Below are 20,276 nucleotides of genomic sequence, written 5' to 3'. Positions count from 1 at the left end.
CTGTACTGACGTCGTAAAATGTCAGTGCAGAGTAAGCAGTTTTCAGGAAGCTGTGGGGGTAAGGAGCCAGCTACTCAGAGAAGGCAGACATGATTTATTAACATGTTTACCTTCAGGATTGCTGTGTACACAATACTGAACTAGCACTTGTGTTTATAAATTGGGTAGCACTTACAGTGCTTCCACCTCCCAACTCAGTGATTATGATTGCTGGATGTAGGAGCTGCTGGGTCCTAGGATAACTGTGGCTAATATATTATATATAATAAACATAATGTATAAATTTGTTCAAATGCCACCCAAGAAGTCACCCTTAAAGACCTTATGTGGGGAGGTAAAGTGTGTAAAATAAATTAAAAAAAGAAATCAAGAAAAAAAATGTCCAATATATAAAATAAATTAAACTTAAAGGAAAACTTTTTTTTAGCAGTCCTTTATGCTCGTAAAAAAAAAAGCTTTGAAAAATTAAGCCTTATGTATTACGAAAAAGGATAGTCAAATAACTGTTGCCTCCAATGAGAAAAAAAATACACTAAAACCCAAAAATGTGCCTGGTCAGGAACAGGGGGGAAATGCTCCGATCCTGAACTTGTTAAAGCTCTGCAAGTTGTGTGAGCTCAGTTTGCCCAGTGCTCACTTTCCCCCTGTCTGGGTGACTACCGTCAGGATACATGAGCTGAAGTGACAAAAGGAAGTTACTGCACTAATATGTAAGGTCGCTAAAATCGCTGCTTTATGTACAATTAAATTAAACAAAAGTACACGTTTCTTAATGGCATGTCCAAAACTACCCATAAAACTATACCATAATCCATACGATGAATACCACAAAAAAAAAAAAAAAAAATGGGATAAAAAGGGCTAAAAATAAATACAGAAAAAAAAATCTCATCCAGGCAAGAAATGCGGCCAGTCAAATTTTTCTACGTGCGAACATTTACCGTGAGGAGTTTAAGACCCCCTGGTTTAGGCTGTGTACTGATCTCAATAACAACTGTGTAATACCTCGTTTCGCCAGTGGTGGTGCTGCAGAGGAAAATGCCTTCTACCGGGTTAAAGTCGATCACTAATGATCTCTGCAGCAGACACCCAAGGGATGATCCTAACCATAAGGCATTTCCAAAATGGACAGCCCATTCCACTAGGAATCATTTGGTGGTGGCCATCGTTGAGCATAGTATAACGCGGGTAGCCACTTTGCCGATTGAGCCCCAAAGCCTAAGATGGTAAGTAAGATGGTGCCCTGCACGGTCAGGGGACTGGCCCCTAAACTTGGAATCCTTTTGGCTTTTGTGGGCATCCAAGATGTAAGACCAGTACCAATACGACCTTTATTCCTTTCGGAGATATTTTTGTCTCCATTACTGACTTATCTCAGGAGAAATCACCACAATCGGCTAAAAAGGTCAAATCACCCGATCACTGAAGACCACCTAGTCCTAATAAATCTGTCCAGATTGACCAACAATCGTGACACCGTGCATTCTATCTTTATTGATGTTCATCAATGTCCTCATGATTCATAGTCTGTATTAGGCCATCCTGTCAAAAATTGGTTCTGGGGACAACTCAACCCAAAACCCAATTCTAGACTTATACTTTGTTTCAGAAAATCAACATGTACCAACATGCATCTAATGCGAGTGTGTGAGGAGGAGGTGAGTTGTGACATCACCTATTGTGAATGGTGGGTCCTGTGTTATCTACAGTATGTAGAGGTGTTATCAGTCATTGTACAGGAGCGGGAGGAGGAGGTGAGCTGTGACATCACCTATTATGAATGATGGCTCCTGTGTTATCTACTGTATAGAGGTGTGATCTGTCATTGTACAGGAGGAGGAGGTGAGCTGTGACATCACCTATTGTGAATGGTGGTCCTGTGTTATCTACTGTATAGAGGTGTGATCTGTCATTGTACAGGAGGAGGAGGTGAGCTGTGACATCACCTATTGTGAATGGTGGTCCTGTGTTGTGCTTGTGATGTGAAGAAAAGAATGCTAAAAATTGTTAAAAAAAAAAATACATTTAACACAAAATATAGGCCATTTTCTGATTATACATTCTCTTTAAATACCATTTTGAGTGACTAGCTACGGAGGGGGGTAGATACGTTATTAAATTCTAAAAAAAAATTTGCCATTTTTTTCTTTAACTCCAATCAACACCTGAAAATTCTGGTCTCTGCGGTAAACCTTAACCCCCTGCTCTCAATGCTACATCCATTGTGGCCCTGGAGGATGAGAGATGAGGAGCGGTTTGTGGGGTCCTTGTAGTAAAGAGGTCACAGAAAAAGCTAAAGCGCCATTGAATATGAATGTGACGTGACGAGCTGGGGATAGCTGGGGCGCCACTGATAAGCCGTCCGTCCGTGGCGTATTTTGTCTTTTACTTGAGAGATCTCAGAATTAAAATGTTGGATGTGTCTCACCACTAAAGTATTTTTTTTAATAAAATGTGTTATAACATCACCGGTGTCAAAAATGTCTGTAGAAAAACGTCACTGTGAACATTATAGTCCCCAAGCCTGCTCTAAGTTCTCCCATCTTTAGGTGCCACATGCTGTTTTTTTTTATCCCTTCCCATTACCCAAGTACCGGTAAAGTCGTGGTCACCGGTGCTTACAAAATTCTAGTTACATAGGAGGGTAGAGAATTTTGCAATTGATCTGTGAGGGGCTTTTCTTTTGCACCCATGGGTATAGAGGGAACTTAGTTTATATTCTAACCTGGTTTCATTCGATGGAGTTGTATGAGAATATAGAAGGGATTGTAATGACTGCTGCTCGCCCCGGGTGGGTCTGAGGAGTCCCTCTGCTTCAGACTGGCACCATAAACCTTTACTTCTCCTCCTGGATAAAGAGAACCGGTCATGAAATTGATTGCAGCCTTCTATGTTTTATTCTGAAACGCTGCAGTGTTTCAAGGAAAATGTATACTTTGAAAAGCCGATCGGAGACTGTGTGCCTCAGATGTCCGGTCCAAGATACCTGTTCACTAGGGCAGGGTTCCCCAACTCCAGTCCCCAAGACCCACCAACAGGTCACGTTTTCAGGATTTCCTTAGCATTGCCAAGGTGATAATTGCTTCACCTGTACAATACAAGGGAAATCCTGAAAACATGACCTGTTGGTGGGCCTTGGGGACTGGAGTTGGGGAACACTGCACTAGGGGATTTCCACGCCGCCGCACTTCCCGAGACTGACAGGTAGGTGCGTCCGTCTAGTGGAGCAGGGTGACGAGAAGCCGCCGGGAATCTGCCTTGGAACTAGTCATCCAAGTTGCATAGATCCCAAACGGTCTATGAAAACTAAAAGGGACGCTTTGAGGCAGTCGGTGTCTGACGAAAGTGGTGGTTGAGGCTTCATGAATCTCTTGACCGGTTACCTTTTAAATTCCGCAGAAAGACTTTTCACATAGGAGCAGAGAATCCTGAAAGACCTTGGAATCCCCGCAGCACGTTCCACCCCCCAGCCCTTACAGTAGAATTGATCTGGACTACATCGGGGGTTCCAGACTTTTTTGCATCTGTTTACAGCTGCAAGATCCAAACCCACAGGTGAAGTGCACCTACAATAAAAATGACAACCCTCTCCATTCTCTGTAGGGGGAAAACTTGCATAATTAGCAGTGTCTCAACTACTTATCCCCCCCCCCCCCCCACCCAATAGCCCAATATCCCATGTAACGCTCTGGTGTCGGCTGTTATTGCAGCTAAACATCTGCTCAGTGGTCACGTTACAACACGGAGATGGGAAATTCAGCACTAGCTTGTGGCAGGTCTTTAAATAATTGAGTCAGGAAACCACAAGATGATGGGGATTTTCAAGGCCTGGGAAATAAACTGATATTTACTCACTTAAATGTTTTTTTTTTGTTTTTGTTTTTTTAATAAATAATTGAAAACTGTTTCCATTTGCCTGAAATAGTAAAAAAAAATATGAACAAAGAAACCTGTAAAAAAAAAAAAAAAAAAAAATTACTTTTCAACTTTTCCAGACCACAGTGATCGTCTTTAATAAAGGTCTCACAGCAGCCATTGGACCATGTGGTCATGTGACCTGACATCACTGTGGATCCAATTCTTTTCCAAAAATTTATTTTTTTTTTATATCTTTAGATTTCAGAGGTTTTTTTAAAAAAATCTAGGAATCCCGGCTCACCACTGTACTACTACATGATCACAGAGGAGAGCAGCAGATGATTCTGGCAATGATACCCCGTGTAACGGTGCTGAATGCTGAGTATTGTCCTCCGGCTCTATAAATGTCCGTACCAGTCTCTTCTATTCATTACTTTCATCATGGAAGGATTTCCACACAGCTGCTCATCCAGGAAAAAAAGAAAATACACACAAAAAAAAAAGAGGAGACTTCTTATTCTCCTCTTATTCTTTGATCCCATCTTGTCTCATATTAGAATCTAAAGTGGAAGAAATAGTCTTTTTCTGCCTCGGGAGATCAGACCCCTTCAGCTTTTGAGCGTACGTATTTCTAGAAGGCTGCTGTTAACCCTCTTAGATACTGCTGTCAATCCCTGACAGCGGCATTTAAGCAGCACAGTCCTGGAAATTGAAGCACGGCGTAATGGGAAAAAAAAATGGATTGCCGCCTGCTGTATGGAAATTGGGCAGTGTTGATAAATCTGTAGAGATGAGCGAATTTGTTTGGATTCGATTCTGAATACAAATGGAATCGAATGTTTTTGCAATATTCGCCGAACACATCCGAACGTCAATAGAGTCCTAGAATCACAGAGAATCATAGAATGGTAGAGTTGGAAGGGACCTCCTGGGCCATCTGGTCCAACCCCCTGCTCAAAGCAGAATTCACTAAATCATCCCAGACACATGTCTGTTCAGCCTCTGTGTGAAGACTTCCATTGAAGGAGAACTCACCACCTCTCGTGGCAGCCTGTTCCACTCATTGATCACCCTCACTGTCAAAGTTTTTTCTAATATCTAATCTGTGTCTCCTCCCATTCAGTTTCATCCCATTGCTTCTCGTGTTTCAATGTGCAAATGAGAATAAAGATGATTCTTCTACACTGTGACAGCCCTTCAGATATTTGTAGACAGCTATTAAGTCTCCTCTCAGTCTTCTCTTCTGCAAGCTAAACATTCCCAAGAGTCAATGGGAGTAGAAATTTCCGAATATGTTCAGAACCGATAATCAAACATACACTGCTCAAAAAAATAAAGGAAACACTTAAACAACAGAATATAACTCCAAGTAAATCAAACTTCTGTGAAATCAAACTGTCCACGTAGGAAGCAACACTGATTGACAATCAATTTCACATGCTGTTGTGCAAATGGAATAGAAAACAGATGGAAATTATTGGCAATTATCAAGACACCCTTAATAAAGGAGTGGTTCTGCAGGTGGGGACCACAGACCACATCTCAGTACCAATGCTTTCTGGCTGATGTTTTGGTCACTTTTGAATGTTGGTTGTGCTTTCACACTCGTGGTAGCATGAGACGGACTCTACAACCCACACAAGTGGCTCAGGTAGTGCAGCTCATCCAGGATGGCACATCAATGCGAGCTGTGGCAAGAAGGTTTGCTGTGTCTGTCAGGGTAGTGTCCAGAGGCTGGAGGCGCTACCAGGAGACAGGCCAGGACACCAGGAGACGTGGAGGGGGCAGTAGGAAGGCAAGAACCCAGCAGCAGGACCGCTCCCTCCGCCTTTGTGCAAAGGAGGAACAGGGGGAGCACTGCCAGAGCCCTGCAAAATGACCTCCAGCAGGCCACAAATGTGCATATGTCTGCATAAACGGTTAGAAACCGACTCCATGAGGATGGTCTGAGGGCCCAACGTCCACAGATGGGGGTTGTGCTCACAGCCCAACACCGTGCAGGATGCTTTGCATTTTTCACAGAACACCAGGATTGGCAAATTTGCCACTGGTGCCCTGTGGTCTTCACAGAGGAAATCAGGTTCACACTGAGCACATGTGACAGAGTCTGGAGACGCCGTGGAGAGCGATCTGCTGCCTGCAACATCCTTCAGCATGACCGGTTTGGCAGTGGGTCAGTAATGGTATGGGGTGGCATTTCTTTGGAGGGCTGCACAGCCCTCCATGTGCTCGCCAGAGGTAGCCTGACTGCCATTAGGTACCAAGATGAGATCCTCAGACCCCTTGTGAGACCATATGCTGGTGCGGTTGACCCTGGGTTCCTCCTAATGCAGGACAATGCCAGACCTCATGTGGCTGGAGTGTGTCAGCAGTTCCTGCAAGGTGAAGGCATTGAAGCTATGGACTGGCCCGCCCGTTCCCCAGACCTAAATCCGATTGAAAACATCTGGGACATCATGTCTCACTCCATCCACCGTCACGTTGCGCCACAGACTGTCCAGGAGATGGCGGATGCTTTAATTCAGGTCTGGGAGGAGATCCCTCAGATCATCCACCGCCTCATCAGGAGCATGCCCAGGCGTTGTACAGTAGGAGGTCATACAGGCACTTGGAGGCCACACACACAATACTAAGCATCTTTTCCTTGACATGAGGCATTTTCACTGAAGTTGGATTAGCCTGTAATTTGATTTTTCACTTTGATTTACATTAATTGTTAGGCTTTATTGTTCTGAACACATTCCACTATGCGATGTATAAAAATTTGCAACTGGAATATTTCATTCAGAGATATCTATCTAGGATGTGGTATTTTAGTGATCCCTTTATTTTTTTGAGCAGAGTATATTCGGCACGAATAGTGTTTGAATATGGCACAAATATTTCAAAATCCGAACAAATGCACTCATCTCTATAAATCTGCCCAACTGTTACCTTTTATGTCTATCAGAAGTAATATAAAAGGTGTCCAGCAGATGGCACTACAGCATTACTATCATTCAGCTGCTGCCTGAAAAAAATAAGCAACTAAAATCTTGGAAAGCAAAAAGCCGCAGTGTAAGTTACTGTACGGAGCAGAGCGGAGTCTGTGGTCTGCAAATCTCCTGTAATATCGAAGTACATTAGCTGTGCAGATGGAGCGCACAGCAGCGAACCGCGCACAGAGCAACTACCCCTCCGGTGGCAGCTGTGCAAACACTGAACAAGCAGGAACTACTGAGAGATTTCTACTCTACAGCGGGTACGGAAAGTAGTCACACCCCTTTACATTTTTCACTCTTTGTTTCATTGCAGCCATTTGGTAAATTCAAAAACGTTCATTTTTCCTCATTAATGTTCACTCTGCACCCCATCTTCACTGAAAAACAGAAATGTAGAAATTTTTGAAAATGTATTAAAAAAGAAAAACGGAAATATCACATGATCATAAGTATTCAGACCCTTTGCTCAGAATTGAGTAGAAGCACCTTTTGAGCGAGTGCAGCCATGAGTCTCCTTGGGAATGATGCAACAAGTTTTTCACACCTGGATTTCGGGATCCTCTGCCAGTTCCTTCACAATAGTGAGTGCAGCTCTGGAGTATAATACAGGATGTAACTCAGGATCAGTAATGTAATGTATGTACACAGTGACTGCACCAGCAGAATAGTGAGTGCAGCTCTGGGGTATAATACAGGATGTAACTCAGGATCAGTAATGTATGTACACAGTGACTGCACCAGCAGAATAGTGAGTGCAGCTCTGGAGTATAATACAGGATGTAACTCAGGATCAGTAATGTAATGTGTGTACACAGTGACTGCACCAGCAGAATAGTGAGTGCAGCTCTGGAGTATAATACAGGATGTAACTCAGGATCAGTAATGTAATGTATGTACACAGTGACTGCACCAGCAGAATAGTGAGTGCAGCTCTGGGGTATAATACAGGATGTAACTCAGGATCAGTAATGTATGTACACAGTGACTGCACCAGCAGAATAGTGAGTGCAGCTCTGGAGTATAATACAGGATGTAACTCAGGATCAGTAATGTATGTACACAGTGACTGCACCAGCAGAATAGTGAGTGCAGCTCTGGAGTATAATACAGGATGTAACTCAGGATCAGTAATGTATGTACACAGTGACTGCACCAGAATAGTGAGTGCAGCTCTGGAGTATAATACAGGATGTAACTCAGGATCAGTAATGTAATGTGTGTACACAGTGACTGCACCAGCAGAATAGTGAGTGCAGCTCTGGGGTATAATACAGGATGTAACTCAGGATCAGTAATGTATGTACACAGTGACTGCACCAGCAGAATAGTGAGTGCAGCTCTGGAGTATAATACAGGATGTAACTCAGGATCAGTAATGTAATGTATGTACACAGTGACTGCACCAGCAGAATAGTGAGTGCAGCTCTGGAGTATAATACAGGATGTAACTCAGGATCAGTAATGTATGTACACAGTGACTGCACCAGAATAGTGAGTGCAGCTCTGGAGTATAATACAGGATGTAACTCAGGATCAGTAATGTAATGTGTGTACACAGTGACTGCACCAGCAGAATAGTGAGTGCAGCTCTGGAGTATAATACAGGATGTAACTCAGGATCAGTAATGTATGTACACAGTGACTGCACCAGCAGAATAGTGAGTGCAGCTCTGGAGTATAATACAGGATGTAACTCAGGATCAGTAATGTATGAACACAGTGACTGCACCAGCAGCATACTGAGTGCAGCCCTGTACACGCCCAGGAAGAGGAGGAGCGTCTGTGCTGAGCTCTGCAGGCTGGGGTTTTGCTAAGCTCCTGGGAAGGGAGGTTTTTTTTCCTGCAAGGACTTTCCATCTGCCCCCTTCCCAGGAAAGAGGACTCTCCCTGGGACTGAGCGCCGGGGCTGTGCCCCTGGCTCCCACCCTCCGGCAAGCCAGCTGGGGGTGGGGGGCCTCATCCACCACAAGGAGGCCCAAGGCACAGCCAGCAAGTCCCAGGGATGGGGAAAAAGCGGACCCCAGGGGGCCGCAAGGCTCCAGGGTCCGGGACCCCCGAAGTGAAGGCTGTGGCGGGCCCTTCCCCCGGAGGTGCAGCAGCCGGCAGAGGTGAGGCGGGGCCCCCCCTTAACATCTGGGGCTCCAAGGTTGCGGGAGAGCCAGCTACCACCTACGCCTCCCGCATTCATGCCCACCTCTCCGAGTACGAGGAGGCCGGCAAGCAGCTCAGGAGACTCCGGGGGGAGTTGGAGGGAGCCCGGGTCATCAGTAAAAACAGGCTCCCTGCCTCAAAGAGAGCAGAGGTCACCGCCACGGTCAAGCGGCTGAAAGGGGAGATTCGGGCCCTGGAGGACAGGCGAAGTTCCATCATGGCCGGCAGCGGCCCCTTCCAGGAAAAGCTGCAGAACGAGGACCGGTTCAGGGCCATGGCCGGTGGGTCTCCTGGGGGGTCAGGAGTCCCCATCCAGGTGGAGGAAAGCGAGGAGGAGGAAGAACAAGATGGCGCCCACACCACATCCGGGCCACCTCCACCTGAAGACCTGGCGGACACCAGCGTGAGTCAGGTAACATGCAGCGGGATAGCCCCCGAGCAGGTGGCCCTCCCGCTGGACTCCAGTAACGCGGAGGAAAGCGGGAGCGAGGGGGAGGATGGAGGGAGCGGGAGTAGTTCTGAGGGGGGCTGCCTCATCCTTAAACAAGTACGGCAGACTGAATCCCCAGCACGGTTTGGCACGCTGTTGTTTGGGTATGAAGTCTGCCCGGAGGATGAGGCAACCGGGAAGAGGAGAAACAGGAGGCGCAGGCGTAAGGCCTCTGAAGGTGTGGAGGAACAACTGGTTTTTGCTCCTCTTCCTGGGGCCCCTCTGTCCCGCTGTGTGGAACCCGCTACCCACCCCGGCTCGGGCCCTGTGGTGGGTCCGCAGCGAGGGAGCGGGGAGAGAGATGACTGTTGTGACCTGACTGTCGCATCTGGTGACAGTTCAGACCAGGGCAGGGACATGGAGGTCGGTGCTGGTTGTGGTGGTGGTGTCCAGGCTCAGCCCTCAGTGGCAGGGGGGGCTGGCCTGGCACCAGGTAAAGTTGGTACAGCCAGGGCCGCACCTCCAGCGGCGAGTGCTGGGGCTTCTGGACCCCCCACGTACGGATCCGCTAAGTCTGGATCGCTAGTGGGGGTCCAGAAGCCTAGGAAGGGCGAACAAAACATCAAGCAGCAGCTGAGGCGGTGCAAAGTGCTGGTCGCTCCCATGTCGGCGCCTGTGGTGAGAGCGGGGTCTCCGGCACGTCGACCCAAAAAGGGGTCCGTGCAGGGGGCTCCGCCGCCGCTGGGCGACGAGGGGGAGTGGCCGGCCTTGCCTGTCTCAAGTGGTGGGCATGGGGTGGCGGCGGTGGTCCGTGAGGGGGGCGTGGCCTCCCCGAGTGTTGCCCGGCCTGCAAAGGCTGTGGCGTGCGGGGGGGGCATGTCCTCCTCGGCCGTCGTCCCACCCGCTGCATCTGCGTCGCCCGGGGGGGGCGTGGCCTCGCAAGGGGTCGCTGCTTTGCCCGTGGTGGCTGTGGCTGGCGGGGGGGCGTGGCCTCAGCGGTCGCGGCTCCGCCCGCTGTGCTCGCGTCACCCGGGGGGGCCGTGGCCTCGCAGGGGGCCGCGACCGGCGGGGGGGGCGTGGCCGCTGCGGGCCCGCTGCCCTGTGTCCCACCCACCCACCCTTCCAAGTAATGCTGTGCTGCCCCCAAAAGCTGGCGGGGAGTTGTCGGGGTCCCCGGCCCACCTACCTTCATCTGAGGGTGCGGGGACTCTGGCGCTCCCTGGCAAGCCGGCGGCGGGGGTGAAGAAAAGTGCAGGGCAGGGAGCGGTGCCAGTGGCCGTCCCTGCCCAGAGTAATGAAACCTCAGTAAAAGGAAAAAAAATGGAGCTGAAACCAGGAGCTGCTGTTGCTCCTAGGCCCAGCCAGGGCAGAGTGCAGGATGTCATCAGCACTGAGGCATTTAAAGGGGCAGCAGCGCTCCTGGACAGGAGCTGGAGTAGCTCCCAGCAAGAGAGCTCAGGGCCCCCAGCAGGCAAAGAGAGGAACTACACTGGTTTGGGAAATGTTAAAAATGTAAAAAATGTAAATAATGTTGCTATGTTCACCAATTGTGTGAGTGAGAGTGAGTACGAAAGCGGAGTGGACATATTTGAGGAGATGTTTGCTGAAGTGAATGGTGATATGAGTGACATGGATGAGGGAGTGAGTGCTACTGTGAATGTGGGTGAGTGTGCTGGAGTGAATGCAAATAATAAAAGAGTGAATGGGAGAGTGAGTGGGAGGACGAATGAGGGTGCTGGCACAAGTGGTGGGAGGGCTGGCCCGTCTGCCCCCCTGGCCGCAAGACCCCAACATAGTTATGCGGGGGCCGCGGCTGGGGGTCGGGGTGGTCCTCGGGGTGGTCCTGGGGGGGTCTCCTCGCCTCCGGGCTCCAGGGACGGCGCTTTGCACCACCGTTTCCTGGAGGCCCTCAAAAAAGGAGAAAGGTCGATAGTGGTAGAGGGGAGGACAGTGGACTTGTCTTTCTGGATAGAGAGACACGGCCTTGCTGCCTTCCAAAACCAAAGGGAGGGAGGGACTGTTTGGTCTCTCCCCACAGCCGGGCAGGGGCCGCCAAGGAGGAATGTGGTCCGTCTTAGGTGGGGGGGCAGTGAAGCTGTTCCACCTAGGAGCAAGGTGGTGGAGCTCCTCCTTAAGATGGGCTTCGGGGCGAATGACATCTTTGCCCTGATACATCCTTCGGCGTCCCGCTTCTTCGACGTCAGCTTTGTGCGGCCAGAGGGGCTTGAGCTCTTCTGGTCTAACTATGAGCTGGTGCGGGAAGAGCCCGGATGGCGAGACTTCGTTGCGCAAGCGGTGTCTCGCCAAAATTCCGTCAAGCGAGTGACCGTGGTCACTTGTAATGAGTCACTTGCCGGCGTGGACATTATGACGTGGCTTTCCCGTTACGGGGAAGTCACCGAGGTCCCCAAAAAGAACAGGGACGAATTCGGCATCTGGTCGGGGGGCTGGACCTTCATGGTTAAACTGAAGGTTTCCGGCGGCACGGTCACCCACATCCCTTCCTCGGCGTTCCTGGGAAGGGACAGGATCCTGGTCTTCTACCAGGGGCAACCGAAGGTCTGCCACAAGTGCGGCGACCCCACTCACTTCAGCGCTAGCTGCAAGGTACAGAAATGTGCCTTGTGTGGTGGGGTAGGTCATCTGGCCGCCTCGTGTAAAGACATTCGGTGTCACTTGTGTGGTGACCTAGGTCACCCTCTCAGCCGCTGCCCTCGCTCCTTTTCTAATGCCGCTGCAGGCCCGGCGGGAGGAGTCCGTGAGGGAGAAACCTCTGGCGGCGCTCCTGCAGCTGTGGCAGGTGGTGGCGGAGGGGAAGGGGCTGAGGGACCGGTGAGGAAGGGCAATGCCAAGGTGAGGGGCCCCGCGTATGTGCGGAGGCAAGAAAAACGCCATGGGGGTGGGGGGCAGGTGAAGTCTCGGGCAACCGGGTCGATGCCTGCTCCTCCCTCCAGGCCCGTGGCAAAAGCCTCTGAGGTCCTGAGGGAGAGTGTGGTGAGAGAGGAGATCAGGAGGATGGAGAGGGAGGATAAAGCGGCTGACTCGGACGGGTCCTCACAGTATGAAAGTGTTGATGAGGAGGTCCAGGAGCAGCCTACAGCAGCGGGTGGCAAAAGTAAACGTGCCAATCGTAACATATCGGGGGGGAAGAAGGCTGGCAAGCCTTCAAAATCTCCCCCGCCCCCGACCACCAGGGTGCGCACGGAAGGGCCCGCTGACCCCCCTCTGATTGATCTCTCCAACCGGTTCAGCGTCCTCGGAGGCTCGGATGATGGGCCGCAAGACGAGGATGCTGGGCCGGGGGTACCACCGGAGGGTCCTTCGGGGGATGGTGAGGTCCGTCCCTCAGGGGGCAGTGTTCCTCCTGGGGGGGGACAGACCTGGAACCCGGGGGCGAGGACACCGGGGGGGGTGGGATGGACACAACGGGAGCTTCCCTGAAAAGGAAGGTGTCCGACCCCTCCCCAGGAGGAGGTGATAGCAGTGGTAAGAAGTTGGCCATCCAACTTGATCACCCATGATGGCGGAACTCGCCCCGTTGACGCTGGCATCTATTAATGTTGCCAGCATAAAGTCAGATGCGGCTCGCTTCACGGCCTTTGATTTTTTCTCCCGGATTGAGGCAGAAATTTTATTCTTGCAAGAGACCAGACTAACAGACATGGGGGCCATCTATAAAGCACGGAGGGAGTGGAGGTGCGGGCCCTCATACTGGTCTCTTGCGGCCGAGCCGTATAGCGGGGTGGCAGTCCTTTTTAAGACTGCAGCTGTTGAATGCCGACGGGTTACTGAGTTGGAAATGGGGAGGTGCCTGATCCTAGATGTCTTCATGAGGGGACAAGAGCTCCGGCTCATCAACATCTACGGCCCGCAGTCCAAGTGGGACCGCAAATGTCTCTTCCTGAGGATCAAGCCCTTTCTTTTTACGAGCCGGCAGGTGGTCTTCGGTGGGGACTTCAACACCATTACGAGGTCCCGTGACCGGGGGGTCCCGGAGATCGCCTGGCTTATGATAGCGTCGCGTTGAATAGCATAGCCAGCGAAGCTCGCCTGGTGGATGTCCACATCCGGCACACCCCAGGTCACGGAGGTTTCACCTACCATAGGGGTAGCTGTAGGTCTAGAATAGACAGGTTTTTTTTGAAGGAGGACGCCATCTTTTCTGCTGTGTCCGCCGTTGAGGTGGAGTTCTCCGATCACTGTCTAATTTTCTTTTCTCTGAATGTTGCAGAGACTCATCGGATGGGAAGAGGGCTGTGGAAGCTCAATTCGTCCCTGCTGGAAGAAGCGGAGGTGAGACAATCCTTCGAGGACTTTCTTCAGAGCCAGGTACCGCTGTTGGATCTCTGTAGTAGTAAGTCAGAGTGGTGGGAGATCTTCAAAAAGCGGGTGGCGGGGTTCTTCCGTCAGCTCTCGAGCCTCAGGAGTCTGAACAGGCACCGCTTGTACCAGGCCCTGGGGAGGAAACTCGAGCAGCTTGTCTCGACTGGAGGTGACCGTGAGGAAATCTCCAGAGTGAAATCTTTGCTCAAGAGGTGTCAGTATGATAGACACACATCTTTAGTTTTTGAGAGGGACTTCGGGAAGTACCGCTCGCCCGACCCTTACAGAAACTGTAAGATGTCAGTGAATTGTAAGATGGTGACAGGACTGATCGACAGTACGGGGTCCCTGAACAGATCCAAATCAGGGATCCTGGAGGTGGTCAGATCCTTCTACTCACACCTCTTGGAAAAGAAGGATCTGGATCGGGACAGGATGTCGGCTTTCCTGGCTGAAACCGTCCCTGAGCCAGGGGGTGATCCCTCTCTTGGTGTTTTGGCAGAAGAAATCAGGGAAGAGGAAGTGAGACTGGCCATTGATGGGCTTCGGCCCAAGAAATCGCCAGGTCCGGATGGCTTAACATCTGAGTTCTATAAGACTTTTAGGGACTCCTTGGTCCCCCTCTTGACAGGGGTATTCAATGAGTGTCTCTCCTCGGGCACTCTTCCCGACTCAATGAGGAAGTCAGCCCTCATTATTCTGTCAAAGGGTAAGGATCCGTCCCGTATCGAGAATTGGCGTCCCATAGCGCTTCTCGATACGGACCGGAAGGTTCTGGCCAAGGTGCTGTTTAATCGGCTGGTGAAGTTTGCACCCCGGCTCCTGTCAGGGGCCCAGCATTGCTCTGTTCCAGGCCGCAGTACTTTTAGTGCTGTGCTCGGTGTCCGAGAGGCAGTGGAGCAGGGTAGGGCAGGTCACTGGAAGGGGTACTTGCTGTCATTAGATCAAGCGAAAGCCTTTGACCGGGTCAACCACGAGTACCTCTGGTCCGTTCTTTTGAGGTATGGTCTGCCTGGGAGGTTTGTAAAATGGTTAGAGATCTTGTACCAAGGGGCTGAGACTTTTCCGCTGGTGAACGGTTGGTCAGGTCGCCCTTTTGAGGTGGGTTCTGGGGTCCGTCAGGGCTGTCCGCTGAGCCCGCTTTTATACGTGTTTGCGATCGATCCCTTCCTAAGGAGGGTAGATCGTGGACCGTTGGCGGGAGTCGGGATGGACCAGGCGGGCTCTGGGTCCTCTCTGAGGGTGGTGGCGTATGCTGATGATGTTTCCCTTTTCGTGTCCTCGAGAGGGGAGGCGGATTGGGTCATGTCGGAGGTAGTGCGCTACTCGGAGGCATCCGGGTCCATGATCAACCGGGATAAGTGTGAAAGTCTCTGGCTGGGAGGGGGAGATCCTAGGTTTGATCTCCCGGACACCCTTCCAGGGCCCCAGGCCACCGCCAAAATTCTAGGCATCGAATTTGGCCCCGGGGATTACCCCCAGCAAAATTGGGAGGGCAGACTTAAGATCGCCGCCCAAAAGGTGGACCAATGGAAGGGTTGGTCTTTAACCCTGAGGGAAAGGGTTGCCCTGGCTAAAGGCTTTCTGCTACCTTTATTAATATACCTGGGCAGTGTGTGCATCTTGCCGGAACCTCTCTGGACACGGGTCTATAGCCTGTTCTTCCAATTGTTATGGGGGAATAGGCTTAACCTAATCAAGAGGGAGGTTACATACCGTACGAGGAGACTAGGCGGGTTGGGTATGGTCAACCCGGTGGTGTTTCTAGTAAACACCTTTCTTAAGACTAACATCTCCAACCTCTGGCTAGAGAGGGCTCCTCCGTGGGTAGTCTCCTGCAAGGGTTGGCTTTGGCCTTTCTTCCAGGAATGGGAGACAGGAGGGCAGGTGAAGGATCTACGCACACCTCATGGGCATCTCCGGGCTTACGCTACCCCGGTTCTGAAGGTGATCTGCCGGTGGGGTCTGGGAATGTGGGAAATCAGGACCATGTCGAGGCAATGCCTTGACAGGAGGGTCCTGTTGACCCATTTCCAGAAGCCCCTGGCCCTTAAGGATTGCCCAGGCCGGGATCTGGAGGTCGGGCTGGGGCTTTTAAATTCTAAGCGGATCCCCATGAAGTTTTGGGACTTGACCTGGCGTTGCTTCCACGGGAGGCTGTATGTAAAGGATAACCTGAAGTGCAGGAAATCCGATGATCGGGGTTGTCCCCGTGAGGAGTGTGGCGACGTGCTGGAAAGCATGGAGCACTTCCTGCTTCAGTGTCCCTTTAATGCAGAGGTGTACAACAGGGTGGGTGCTTCCATACGCTGGCCGCGGCTGGCGTCCCTCTCCTACGCTGAGTGGGCCTATGGAGCGTTCAGATCCCTGGGTGGCCGGGACCCGTGCACTTTATTCCTAGTCAGTGTAGTGGTTAGGTTCTACACTTGGAATGCACGGTGCCTAGTTTCGACGCGGAAAAAAACCCTCCCAAGGGATGAGGTGGTAGGAAACATCTTGGGTGACCTGGTGAAGGTCCGTTCTTTGGAGTTCGAAAGGTTGGGTGTGAGGAAGGCCTCTTGGCTTTGGAGAGGCCTCTCCTTTTAAAAACGCACTCAAGGGAGGGCTAGCTCCGTGTGAATGAGGGTAGGGATAGCATAAGTTTCACTGGGTGTGTTAGGGATAGAAGTAGGGGCAGATAGGGACAGGGAGGGACAGGCACTGAGGGACAGATAGAGAGTTAGTTATGTTAAGTTAGGTAGAGTAGGGACAGGAAGGGACAGATAGGGACAGTTTCTTTAGGGACAGAAGCAGGGACAGTCTTAGTTGTTAAGGGACAGGGTGAATGAGTTAGTGAGGGACGGGGCCTCGAGAACTCCTTTTCCTGGTGGTGGGCTAAAAGCATGCCACTCTAGTCTTTTGTTTTGGAAACATAGAGCATTAATGGATATTGGGCTTGCAGGCACTGAACTTGGGCCTGTAAGAAACGTTTTGAAGGGTATGGTGTATTTAGTAATTAATTATATTTAATTGGTGTTATATTGTATTATGTATTGTATTGTATGTTATTATGTGTTGTGTATGTGTTATTATTTTCTTTTAGTTAGAGGGCATGGGAGGGTATAGTGAGGTTGGGAGGGGGGTGAATGGGGGAGGTGAGAATGGAAAAATCAAAGGACCCCAAGTCAAGGGAAGTGGCAAGTTGAGATATACCATGGACCATGGAGGAAGAAGGCATGCTGGAGCACATCGGAGGCAAATGGTGGAGGGTTTTTTTTCTTGAGGGGCATAAAACTTTCGTGCTCCTCAAGTAGATGTGATAGGCCACGAACTGTTATGGACCTTGTGGAGTGATAGGCCATGGACGTATATGGACCTGTGGTGAGGAAAAAAGGTGGGGGGAAAAAATTAAAAAAAAAAAAAAAAAAAAAAAAAATTATAAAAAAAAATATATAATAAAAAAAATTCAAAAAAAAAAAAAAAAAAGAGGATAGGGGTGGTAAGCTCGGTGGCGGTTCTTTTTGCCAAGTTAATGGCTAAAGCTAGTTTTGAGGCAGTATGGGCCGGAAGTATTTCTTTAGTTATTTGTATATAGGTATGGGTGGGAAACGTGAATGGGGCGTGAACGGGTATGCATGAGGATGAATGGATTATATCTGGGGTTTTTTATTTTTTAAATTGTATAGTGTTGGTGGAGAGTTCCTGCTGGGGGCCTTCCAAGCTGGAAAGCTTGAGGACCACAAAGGACATTGCAAGTTTTGCACAGGCGTTGTATGTTTCTGTATGGTTTTGTCTTGTTTTTTAGTTCTGGAATGTTGTTTTTGTCTGTCTTATGTATTATGTATTGTGTTTTTGATATTTTTATAATAAAAGAGATACAGGATGTAACTCAGGATCAGTAATGTAATGTATGTACACAGTGACTGCACCAGCAGAATAGTGAGTGCAGCTCTGGAGTATAATACAGGATGTAACTCAGGATCAGTAATGTAATGTATGTACACAGTGACTGCACCAGCAGAATAGTGAGTGCAGCTCTGGAGTATAATACAGGATGTAACTCAGGATCAGTAATGTATGTACACAGTGACTGCACCAGCAGAATAGTGAGTGCAGCTCTGGAGTATAATACAGGATGTAACTCAGGATCAGTAATGTAATGTATGTACACAGTGACTGCACCAGCAGAATAGTGAGTGCAGCTCTGGAGTATAATACAGGATGTAACTCAGGATCAGTAATGTAATGTATGTACACAGTGACTGCACCAGCAGAATAGTGAGTGCAGCTCTGGGGTATAATACAGGATGTAACTCAGGATCAGTAATGTAATGTATGTACACAGTGTCTGCACCAGCAGAATAGTGAGTGCAGCTCTGAAGTATAATACAGGATGTAACTCAGGATCAGTAATGTAATGTATGTACACAGTGTCTGCACCAGCAGAATAGTGAGTGCAGCTCTGGAGTATAATACAGGAGGTAACTCAGGATCAGTAATGTAATGTATGTACACAGTGACTGCACCAGCAGAATAGTGAGTGCAGCTCTGGGGTATAATACAGGATGTAACTCAGGATCAGTAATGTAATGTATGTACACAGTGTCTGCACCAGCAGAATAGTGAGTGCAGCTCTGGAGTATAATACAGGATGTAACTCAGGATCAGTAATGTAATGTATGTACACAGTGACTGCACCAGCAGAATAGTGAGTGCAGCACTGGGGTATAATACAGGATGTAACTCAGGATCAGTAATGTAATGTATGTACACAGTGACTGCACCAGCAGAATAGTGAGTGCAGCTCTGGAGTATAATACAGGATATAACTCAGGATCAGTAATGTAATGTATGTACACAGTGACTGCACCAGCAGAATAGTGAGTGCAGCTCTGGGGTATAATACAGGATGTAACTCAGGATCAGTAATGTAATGTATGTACACAGTGTCTGCACCAGCAGAATAGTGAGTGCAGCTCTGGAGTATAATACAGGATGTAACTCAGGATCAGTAATGTAATGTATGTACACAGTGTCTGCACCAGCAGAATAGTGAGTGCAGCTCTGGAGTATAATACAGGAGGTAACTCAGGATCAGTAATGTAATGTATGTACACAGTGACTGCACCAGCAGAATAGTGAGTGCAGCTCTGGGGTATAATACAGGATGTAACTCAGGATCAGTAATGTAATGTATGAACACAGTGACTGCACCAGCAGAATAGTGAGTGCAGCAATGGAGTATAATACAGGAGGTAACTCAGGATCAGTAATGTAATGTATGTACACAGTGACTGCACCAGCAGAATAGTGAGTGCAGCTCTGGGGTATAATACATGAGGTAACTCAGGATCAGTAATGTAATGTATGTACACAGTGACTGCACCAGCAGAATAGTGAGTGCAGCTCTGGAGTATAATACAGGATGTAACTCAGGATCAGTAATGTAATGTATGTACACAGTGACTGCACCAGCAGAATAGTGAGTGCAGCGCTGGAGTATAATACAGGATGTAACTCAGGATCAGTAATGTATGTACACAGTGACTGCACCAGCAGAATAGTGAGTGCAGCACTGGGGTATAATACAGGATGTAACTCAGGATCAGTAATGTAATGTATGTACACAGTGACTGCACCAGCAGAATAGTGAGTGCAGCTCTGGAGTATAATACAGGATGTAACTCAGGATCAGTAATGTAATGTATGTACACAGTGACTGCACCAGCAGAATAGTGAGTGCAGCTCTGGGGTATAATACAGGATGTAACTCAGGATCAGTAATGTAATGTATGTATACAGTGTCTGCACCAGCAGAATAGTGAGTGCAGCTCTGGAGTATAATACAGGATGTAACTCAGGATCAGTAATGTAATGTATGTACACAGTGTCTGCACCAGCAGAATAGTGAGTGCAGCTCTGGAGTATAATACAGGAGGTAACTCAGGATCAGTAATGTAATGTATGTACACAGTGACTGCACCAGCAGAATAGTGAGTGCAGCTCTGGGGTATAATACAGGATGTAACTCAGGATCAGTAATGTAATGTATGAACACAGTGACTGCACCAGCAGAATAGTGAGTGCAGCAATGGAGTATAATACAGGAGGTAACTCAGGATCAGTAATGTAATGTATGTACACAGTGACTGCACCAGCAGAATAGTGAGTGCAGCTCTGGGGTATAATACAGGATGTAACTCAGGATCAGTAATGTAATGTATGAACACAGTGACTGCACCAGCAGAATAGTGAGTGCAGCTCTGGAGTATAATACAGGATGTAACTCAGGATCAGTAATGTAATGTATGTACACAGTGACTGCACCAGCAGCATACTGAGTGCAGCTCTGGACACACCCCAGAAGAGGAGGAGCGTCGCAGCTGAGCCTCTGCAGGCTGGGGTTTTGCTAAGCTCCTGGGAAGGGAGGTTTTTTTTCCTGCAAGGACTTTCCATCTGCCCCCTTCCCAGGAAAGAGGACTCTCCCTGGGACTGAGCGCCGGGGCTGTGCCCCTGGCTCCCACCCTCCGGCAAGCCAGCTGGGGGTGGGGGGC

At 49.3% G+C, this 20,276-nt stretch overlaps 1 protein-coding gene across 2 annotated transcripts in view; it reads right to left on the bottom strand.

The window, feature by feature from the left end:
• LOC141060133 (calpain-8-like) overlaps positions 1-20,276 on the bottom strand; it is a 138,143-nt gene that overhangs the window by 79,819 nt on the left and 38,048 nt on the right. The gene's annotated exons all lie outside the window — the stretch shown is intronic.

This window comes from Dendrobates tinctorius, unplaced genomic scaffold, assembly GCF_039654945.1.
Source record: "Dendrobates tinctorius isolate UK_male_01 unplaced genomic scaffold, ASM3965494v1 ptg000232l, whole genome shotgun sequence".
In the NCBI taxonomy this organism is placed as follows: domain Eukaryota; kingdom Metazoa; phylum Chordata; class Amphibia; order Anura; family Dendrobatidae; genus Dendrobates; species Dendrobates tinctorius.
The sequence above is the reverse complement of the archived record's forward strand: the minus strand, read 5'-3'. Positions and strand labels throughout refer to the sequence as shown.